Here is a 10,194-nt window from a genome sequence, read left to right as displayed (position 1 = left end):
AGACCGTGATGAGGACCCTTTCTTAGTAGCTCCTTGAACCTTTCCCAAGTTTCATATAAGGATTCCCCGTCCTCTTGTGAATATGTATTAATTTCAGTCATTAATTTAGCCGTTTTAGCAGGAGGGAAATACTTATATAGAAACTTTTGGGCTAGTTTATCCCAGGTGTTTACCGAGCCAACTGGGAAGGCGTTGAGCCAAGCCTTAGCTCGGTCTTTCAGTGAAAATGGAAACATTCGAAGGCGGATGGCGTCGTTTGATGCTCCATTGATCCGAAAGGTATCACATATTTCTAAGAAATTAGTAATATGTAGATGGGGATCCTCGTCCGCAAGCCCATGGAAGGTTGCGGAGTTTTGAAGCATTTGTATCAAATGTGGCCGAAGTTCGAAGTTGTTGGCTTCGACATTCGGTGCATTGATAGCGGCGCCTAGATTACCTACGGTTGGGCGTAAGTAATCCATGAGAGTTCGTTGGTCCGCCATTAGAAGTGGGTCCCCCGAAACTTTCTCTTGGTTTTTAGCTTTAAGTCTCTTTCTGAGAAAGCGTTCGGGTTCTTCTAGAGGTTCTTTTATGTCTCTACTAGAACTGGAGCTCATGCACTACATAGAAAGTCCAGATGTGGCGCCTGGGTTCCAAGTCATGCAATTTAAACAGAAAAGAACGTTGGTCAGAAGGTTCACCACGGCCCCGTGCTCAGATGAACACAGCCCGTGGTCGGAGATACAGTGATTGTTTTCCGGATCCCTGTTACTGGGGAGTTTAACAAGGCCCCGTGTTGCACCAACACGTCCCCGTGCTCAGCTCTCTGTAACTCGGAAAATAAAAACTACCAGTAACAATGCTGGGCACGGCCCGTGTCCGACCAGGCACGACCCGTGTTGAGCTCTGCAGAAGCTAAAAAATTAAGAAAATCCTAAAAGAAAACAGAAAAATTAAAAAAACGATTAGGCCGTTGATTCCTAACTTTCTTAAAATCCTTGTGTCCCCGGCAACGGCGCCAAAAACTTGATGCGCGTGTAGTGTGATATATTTTAGGTGTATAATTTAAGCCCTTTTACACTTTTTAGCCAAGTTTTAAATTTAACAAACACGATATTTACTAACACTAAACACACATATGGGCAACTGCACCCATCGTGCACGTAGTATAGTGTTGGTAAGATACCGAGGTCGTCCAAGGACACAAGAGCTTTAAGTACCGGTTTATCCTCAACGTCTAATCAAATCAAAAATTAGAAAAAAGGTTTTTAAACTAGAAAAATAGTACTGAAAAATAAAATAAAAATAAAAACAGATAGACAAGATGAATCACTTGGATCCGACTCGTGTGTAGTGTAACCTTTGATTATTTACGCACTTTTGCACTTTTCAAGAGATTATCTTAGTTATTGTAGTAGGCCCTTCTTTTGAAGGTGATGTTACCCTCGGCTAAGTAGTCTGAGTCAGCAGGGATACAGTCCTAAGTAGCCGGGTTAAAGTTTTAATAGTACTTTAACTTATGAGGGGATCATAGAGTTTGGACCCCCGCCATCCAATACCGGTGGGTATTGGAGGAGGTCCTACTAAATTTGACCCAGGTCCTTTGTAGGATCTATACACTGAACAATGACAAGACTCTTACCAAACCGTTCCCTTAACCCCCGACCAGGTAGCCAACATATCTCGATATAGACCGTGGAGATATGAATGGTGAAAATCTTTTATTTTATATACACAGTAAAATAATGCCAAGACACCACGGACAAACGATAAGGAAGAATCACCTTCAACATAAGAAACTAGTTATTAAAGTCATTAATGCATAACCAAATAAAAAGTGCGAAAAGATTAAAAATAAAAAGTATTACACTAAACACTTGTCTTCACCAAGTGATTTAAGAGACTTAGGCAAACATGGCCTTTGATTGTCAAGAACTCCTACGATTAATCTTGGATCCCGAGATGACTCACACACTCTATGATGGACAATGGATGATGGTGTTGTGATGGTGGTGGGTGGTGGGTGAAGTGTGAGAGAGGTGGTGTGCCAAGGGATGAGTTGCAAGTGATCCAAGCACTCCTATTTATAGGCTGAACAGAAGCTCGGGCACAGCCCCGTGTCCATCCTTATCTATTTCTTTATTAATTGCAGTTTGTCTGCATTAGTTGACCACGCCCCCGTGTCCGCTGAGCACGACCCCGTGTGCAGAAGCGTATCTGTACTATCAAGATTTCCCTAGATCCTGCGAATCTTAGAGTTGAACACGGCCCCGTGTCCGTTGAGCACGACCCCGTGGTGGGCGATAAAAGCTTCTACAACTTTGTCTTTTCTGCTGACACTTGGGCACGCCCCCGTGCTCATTGAGCACGGGGCGTGTTCATCCTTCTGTTCTCTTGTTTTGCTTGGGAAGATGCTGTCGGGGAGGCCGGGCGTGCCACGTTTGTTCCTTTTCTTGTATTCATGTTAGATTTAGCTGCTTTTTTGCTTCTTTTGTTCATTCGAGCTCATTTAATCCCAAAAATACAAAAAGAAGACAAAAACATACTTTTTCCAACATTAGTACTAAAAAAGGGTTAGTTTTATGCCACAATTGATGTAATTTATATGTTGCATTTTGTGCACATCATAAGTCTTATATTAAAGATCGCCCACAGTATCTTTAGGGCCGATGGGAGATTGTGGCATGAACCTTCCAGCGCCAGCAGGGCCCGCGACTCCTGCAGCAGCAAATTTCTCCTTATGAATCGAAGAGCCTGGTTCCCTAGTACAAATCACTTTAGCAGTTTGAAGTGGGGCATCAGGCTGCGCAGACTGCGTCGGTTTCTCAACCTCTGGAACTTTCCTTTTCTCATGAACGGGCTGGTCAAGCCCCGTGACATGGACGACCTCTGGACCCTGCGCTGTTTCATGTGCAGTTGTAGCAGCGACCATGGTCTCCTTACGGTCACCACCAACATGCTTTTCTGAAGCCTTCTTTTTCTCTATCTCCTTCTCCTTCTCAGCAATTGTCTCAACAGCCTTCTCCTTCTCCTTCTCAGACTCTACCCCAGTAGTCTTGAGAGGTTTGATGGTAACCTTGGGCCTCTTCTGCGCCGGTTCCAGAGTGTCCTTAATAACAACACCCTTCTTTTCAGAGGTCTTCTTTTTGGCCTCTGCTACAAATCAAGTGTTAAAAAGAAGTAACAACAAAAGAAAGCAAGGTAGTCAAGAAACTAACCGGGAGAGAATTTATAAAGAGAGCGCAGGTTGCTCTGTTTTCCAATAAAAGGGACTCCACCAGGCTTTTGCACCACAGAAGCACCAGCCGTGGTCTCCCTGCTCCTTTTCTTGCTGACCAACTTTGCAGCAGGCTCCTCCTTTTCTTCTTCTTCCTCTTCCTCATCTAGTGCGATAGAGGACAGAGTGGCTCCAGCATCTGTGTTTCGAGAACCCGCACTCCCTGAACTCTTTGAACCAGCAGCTCCTGTTTTCTTCTCGCCTACGCGCGACAAACCCTCAAGTGAATCACTGGTAATAACATAATCTTCCAAGTTACTCTGGTGAAAGCGTAGAGTACCTTTATCAGCAGCATTGGTCGCCGCGCGGCTACTCCCACCCTTTTTGCTGGTCACATCAGCATCAATGGTGATAACCTTCTTCCGTAAGGCAGGTTTCTTCTTATTCTCTTCCGGGTCAATCCCCAAGTCGCGCAACACACCTGCAAAGATGTTAGACCACGAACTTAGCTCCCCATTTGAAGACCCCACAGACTCTTCGCTGGAAAGATAGACAATCTCTTTCCCAGCAGAAGTCAAAGCGCGTAAAGGCCGGGGATTAGGTATATGCGCACCTTCGGTTGCAGTAGGTGGATTGGCGAAAGCTCCAGCAACCGGATACATAAAATGACCTTTGATTTCTTCATACCAATACTGCTCCCCTGCTTCCAGCGTGCGCACCCCCATGGACCCACCAAAGGTGGGGAAGGCAACTTGCCACAAATGCGCTTCTACACTCGAAATCATCAAGTTAAGCGTAGAAATATTAAACAAAATAAAAAAGAAGATATTAAAGAAGTGACTAACCTCTATCTTCAAACTTCAAAACCGGAACTTCCTTATTATCTGCCGGCCACCGATCACTCATCCACGCCGCCACAAGAACGTTTTCACCAAAAACTCGGTTAGGTGTAGGATTGAGCTTCAAATACCAACCCTCCTTCTTAGGAATCACCAGATCCTCCTTCTCAATCACATCAGTCCAAGGACGGAAGGTCATGGCAATCGGCACCACCTCCTCGCGAATAAAGAAGAACTTCTGTTTCCAATCATGGAAACTCTTGGGTGGATTCAACAAGATCTTCTTCGCTGCTCCCCGATTACCGAAGGAATAGAACCCCATATTTCTGATAAGCTAATAGAATACCCGGAACTTCTCCACAGTGGGTTCTATATCATGGGCCCAACATAAAAACTCGAAGTGTCGCACCCTCACCATGCCAGGTGGACTCATCTGCGAAATGTGAAACCCATGATACTGAAGTATATGGGCCATGAAGTTCGTCACCGGCAACCGGAAGTTTCCCTGTAAGAAGAAGTCCTTGAAAAGCATAATATATCCCGGCGGTGCATCAGCAGCTGTCCGGTGGAAACCGGAAGCCCCTTGTGATTTGTTCAAACAACCCTAGATCCCACTTCAGGACACGAAGTGGACCCTCTTCACCGGGATTTTCTTCTTGATGTTCTTCGGCCATGGATGTTCAAGAAAGTTCGAATATCTTCTCAAGAAACTTGAAGATCTGCTACTATGTTCTTCAAGGGTTTGAAGATTCAAAGAGAATTCGAGAGCAAATAGAAGGAAAAGATGGCAACAGAAGAGGAAAAGTGATCTGCTCTCACCCCTCATCGGATATATATACCCATCGTATTTAATGCGATGGGTAAACGTGCCGAGATCACCGCGCACGTGACCAATCGAAAGACGCCACGTAAGGCGGGATTATCGGAGTGACGGTTACCATGCGCGCGTGGGCCTCACTCGCCTGACGGAAAGCCAAACCGTCAGGAACAACTTGATGACAGCCGTGTCAGTAGTCAACTCAAACGTGCCATCAACGACATTTGCACCAACCCGTCAGAATTCAAAATTTGAGGGTTTTCCTGCCCAAAATTACTACAAACTCCATGCAGAAGTCACTCAGGTAGCGCAGCTCTGATGATTACTCAGGCCTGCGCACCTACACCCAAAAGCAGCGAATCATCAGCAACATAATCTGGTAGCCGCGCCGTAATAACTGATAAGCAACTACACGCGCGCGTCTACCAAGACCAATCAAGTATTTTTTTCATAACTAGCACTTTTCTTTAAGTGCAGAGATCCAACCACTTACTTCGCGCATGGTGCAGCACTGGACTGGGGGGACTTGAAGGGGTATGGTCCCAAAAAGCCGCGCAAGCCATCTAACAGGCCGCGCGCAGGACCATACTCCTAATTTAACAAGCGGTTCAATTTCAGACTCGCACGGGTTACTTCACCAAAGATTGACCCCGCGCGACGTCCAAACTAGAAAGATCACCAACTTCAACACTTAGCATTCTGAATAAGAGCCTTTAACCACCCATACCCTACGCGGGCTAGTTACGTGTTCAGCAAGGTTCGCGCAGGACTATGGCGCAGGGCAACTTCAGAAGGCACACAAAGGTACAAGTGGTAGAAGAAAGGGGCCAATCAGCGTCCTCTAGGCTCTGCTCAATCGTGCTCCACGATCGTCTAACGTGCAGGGGTCAGAGAGTACACAAGGACGCCTACGTGGCACCAATCACAGGGCAGAGACAACTGCCACACGATCTCCACTTACCTGCTGATGGTAGAGGGACAATAAGGCCGACAACAGTGACACGTGGCTCCACTCATGGTGCGCCAGCACCGGAGAACTTCCAGAAGCCACTAACGGTCTGTGACACCCTAGGAAAACCAGGAAACAACTCAACACAACTAGCTTCCTCAGTAAGCACGTGCTAAATTTCGGGACGAAATTTCTTTGAAGTTGGGGATAATGTGACAACTCGTATTTCAAACCCTTTGTGTATTTTGATGCAACTTGTATGAACAGTATGTAATGGGCAAATGAATTTGTTTGCGATGAAATGCTATGTTACATGTTATGTGATTATGCTATGTGTTTAAGGTATTGAGGATATAAACTTTGAACTTATGAACCATGTAAGGATTACAAACCTAACTCTTACTTTCTCACTGTTGCAACGAAACTGGAGCCCGACGAAACTATGAGTTTCGTCATCCTTCAAACCTGACGAAACTTAAGGGTTTCGCCAACCATCACCTCGACGAAACCTGGGAGTTTCGCCAGGGGGAGTTTCGCCATAAAGGCCTTCGGACCAGGTAGGTTACGGCCCAACAGGTTACGTTAAAACATAAACTTTGATGTATTAACCGTCAGTTACAACCAGAAACCCTAGAACTCTCTCTCCCTTGTATTCGACGACTGATACCATCCTCTGGAAATTCTTGTGATCTCTCTCTCTCTCTCTCTCTTAACCGGTTAGTGTTTAATTAGTCGATTAAATCAGTTTGCATCTTGTATGATTGTTATGTGTAATGAATCTGATGACTAATGTGTTGTACTCGTTAGGGTTCATAGATGTTAATGATTTCCTTGCATAAAAATTGGTGATGATTGATTCGGGATGATTGTAATCTCTTGTGGTTTTGGGTTATTAGAAAACAGATATGCACATTGATATGATTAGGGTTTCAAGATTTATAGTTGGAACTATTGCATTGTGGGTTTGGATAGGGTATTGTAGATTGATGATCAATGAGTTAGATTGTTAATATTGATGAATCTGATGGGTTTAATTTCATGTATTGACTATCATGTGTGTTGGATTGTTTTGATGGATGTTTGGGTTGCGTTTGCAAACAAATTGTTTTGACGGCACTTAGGGTTTCTGTGTGATTATCTTTTAACACTACGATCTTGACGAAACGCTAATGTCGACGAAAACCTGGGGGTTTCATCAACATAGGCCACGACGAAACCTAGGGGTTTCGCCAGGGGTATCACGACGAAACTTGGGGAGTTTCGTCAGTAAGGTCCATGACAAAACAGGGGGGTTTCGCCAAGTGGGTTAACAGGCACAGTGAGATAAGTTAACTCTGTTAAGTATGGTAACTCTGTTAAGTCAGTTAAGCTTATTAAGTCTGTTAAGGGATAACTAGGTTAGCTATGTGTTGCCATGAAACAATTGTGTGTTGTATTATTTGCATGGACTTGCTCAGCTGTTTTGGTGCTATGATTGTATCTATGTGTGAACTTCTTGAATGTCAACTGATTAAGTATACGTGCATACTATAGGCCTTGACTGATTATTTGCGAGCACGTAATTTAGCATACCGAGCAAACCAAGGTGAGTTCACACTTTCACAAGGCATGGGATTCCAAATGCTTAGGAATAGGTAAAAGATTTAAACCAACACCGCGTGATCTCCTGGTTTGGAACACGTACACACCCTCCTAATTGAAGGGTGACAACATGTGATAAGGAACTAATTGGAAACTACGTGATCTCCTGGCTTGGAACACGTACACACCCTCTATAATGAAGGGTGACAACATGGAATCTAGACCAAAACTCTATCATTAAGTCCCTCATTTTTATATCGACTTAATCGCCGGGCCAATGGCGAGCGGGTCATTAGTTAGATAGCGCTATTTAGGTTTGACAAGCCTCACACCGTGCCGCAGAGGACGGGCATAACTAATGGATCTGGGCACTAGTCAATGATGATAGACATTGACGTCAGGGCACCAACTTAGTTTAGTCAGTTGTCGATATGGTAAACAGGTCTAGTGGTTAACATGGGGAAGCCTCCACCAACTATGGAAACGTTTGGGGAAACAGGGTAAACTGAGTAACTTACAACTTACAAATGAACTCCTGGTTTTGAAACAACTTAACAATGAACACCAACTGTGAACTCGCTCAACTTTGTTGTTGACTCGCTGTTACATGCCTTGCAGGTCGTTAGGTACTCATGGAGCTTGCACGGGGAGGCGTGGTCATTGTGGGACATGGATTGTCATATACCATGTCAAACATTTGATACATTTGAACTTTTGTTTTGGTTTTAAACATTATGCTTCCGCTGATTACTTAAACTATGTTTTGTTTGAACACCAATTATATTGTGCTTGGGTTATATATTTACTTACACGCTATGTTCAATATGATTGGTGGCTTGATCCTGGTCAGTCACGCCTCCAAGCGGTGGTACTCCGCATGTGGATTTTGGGGGTGTGACACGGTCGACACCAGTGAGACAAGGAGCATATCCTCTATGTTGTCGCCTTCCGGCCCAAGGCCCATCAGCCCACATGCTCTTACACCTCTCCGGCTATAAATAGAGACCTCAGTTCACAAGTTAAACATTCTATTCCCTCTACTCTCACTCTTTACACACTTTAATATCCTCAAAGCAGATACTTATTCTCACGCTGGAGTCTGGTTAAGAGGGAAACCCCCATATTCCCCTCTTAACGAGCTAACAGTGTTCTGTTTTGCAAGATTAGCGGATCATTAAGAAGCTCAGAAAGTGATAAGAAGATTAACCCTTATGGTAGAAACATAAATCAAACTAATCAACCCTAAAATTAGTTCCGTGTTTCTTCAACTGTAATCTTACATATAAAATTACCACGAAACTTTTCTTTGAGTATACAAAATTGTATTGTAGTCTTTGTATGATGTCGATTACCCTACTGTTGGTAAATGTTTATATATATATATATATATATATATATATAGGTAGCCGCTAAAATGAAAACCACCTCCAGTTGTAAGAACTGAGAGCACCACTTTCTAGCCATTAGATCTTCAAGATCTTCAAGATCAATGGATAAGATTAAAAGTAACTAAAAATAATATGAAATATTTTTTGTCTTATTATGTCTTTAATATTTAAATCCAAAAGGGTAATTTAGTAAAATGACTCTATTTTGTCCTTTTGTCTTTATTGTTTTTTATAAGTTTTTGGTATTATTATATTACTTTTTATTTTTTAAACATAATTTTTTTATTGAAAGCATTTTTAAATTCAGATTTTTTTTAAAAGATTTTTTTATACTTTTTACATTTTACCTTTTACGTTAAACTTTTTACGTTTTATGTTTTTATGTTTTACGTTTTACGTTAATAAGTTTACGTTTTACGCTTTATGTTAAACTTTTTACGTTTTACATTTTACGTTAAACTTTTTCCGTTTTACGTTTTTACGTTTTACGTTTTTACGTTTTACGTTTTTACGTTTTACGTTTTTACATTAACCTTTTTACGTTTTACGTTAAACTTTTTACGTTTTACGTTAAAAACTTTACATTTTACGTAAACTTTTTACGTTTTACGTTTTACTTTTTACGTTTTGCGTTTTACGTAAAACATTTTACGTTTTACATTAAACATTTTACGTTTTTACGTTTTACGTTTTATGTAAAACTTTTTACGTTTAACGTTAAACTTTTTACGTTTTACGTTAAACTTTTTACGTTTTACGTAAAAGTTTACGGTTTAACTTTTTTTTTCACAAAAACTTTTTTACACAAAAGCTTTTTTACGCAAGACGAATGCACCCATAAATCGCAAACTCGGTAGGTGTCTCAGATAGATTGTTATCGTCATCGACTGGGGAAAAGAATATAAAAAACCAACGACATCAAAACAAAAGTGTATCTCGAAAAAAAACGGGGTTTGGCTCAGATTTTCCAATAATTAAAAGGCTGCAAAGTGGGGTTGCGGGTTCAAAAACATACCCTCCACCATCGTTGCCACGCCATCGTCATCAAAAATCTAGTTTTTTTTTTTCATCATCGCCACCCAAGAACCCATAGTTCAAAAACTCAATATCAACACACAGTTAATTCCCCACCTGCAACAAACCACACTTCAAAATCAAGTTATATGAAACCCCATCACAGATTCAAAATCAAAAACATTATACAGGATTCAAAATCAAAAATTTAAGAACACCCACCAAAAGAACAACCCCAAAGTAGGTATTTTAATAGAAGCAATACCTGGTAAAAATACCCAAATCAAAGGAAAACCCAACAAACAATATCAAACAAACATGTTCTGCCACCGACCACTACATCCCCACACCACCAAACCCACCGCCGCCGCAACCCCACCCCATCCTCGATGTGAATCTGGTCGGCG

At 42.3% G+C, this 10,194-nt stretch overlaps 1 non-coding gene across 1 annotated transcript; it reads left to right on the top strand.

Moving 5' to 3' along the window:
* LOC118485265 lies at positions 1-107 on the top strand. Its single transcript, XR_004875570.1, has one exon. It is a non-coding gene; the product is annotated as a small nucleolar RNA R71 (small nucleolar RNA).
* Positions 108-10,194: the final 10,087 nt, after the last annotated feature.

This window comes from Helianthus annuus, chromosome 12 (genome assembly GCF_002127325.2).
Source record: "Helianthus annuus cultivar XRQ/B chromosome 12, HanXRQr2.0-SUNRISE, whole genome shotgun sequence".
NCBI lineage: Eukaryota > Viridiplantae > Streptophyta > Magnoliopsida > Asterales > Asteraceae > Helianthus > Helianthus annuus.
This window is presented reverse-complemented; position numbering and strand designations above follow the sequence as displayed.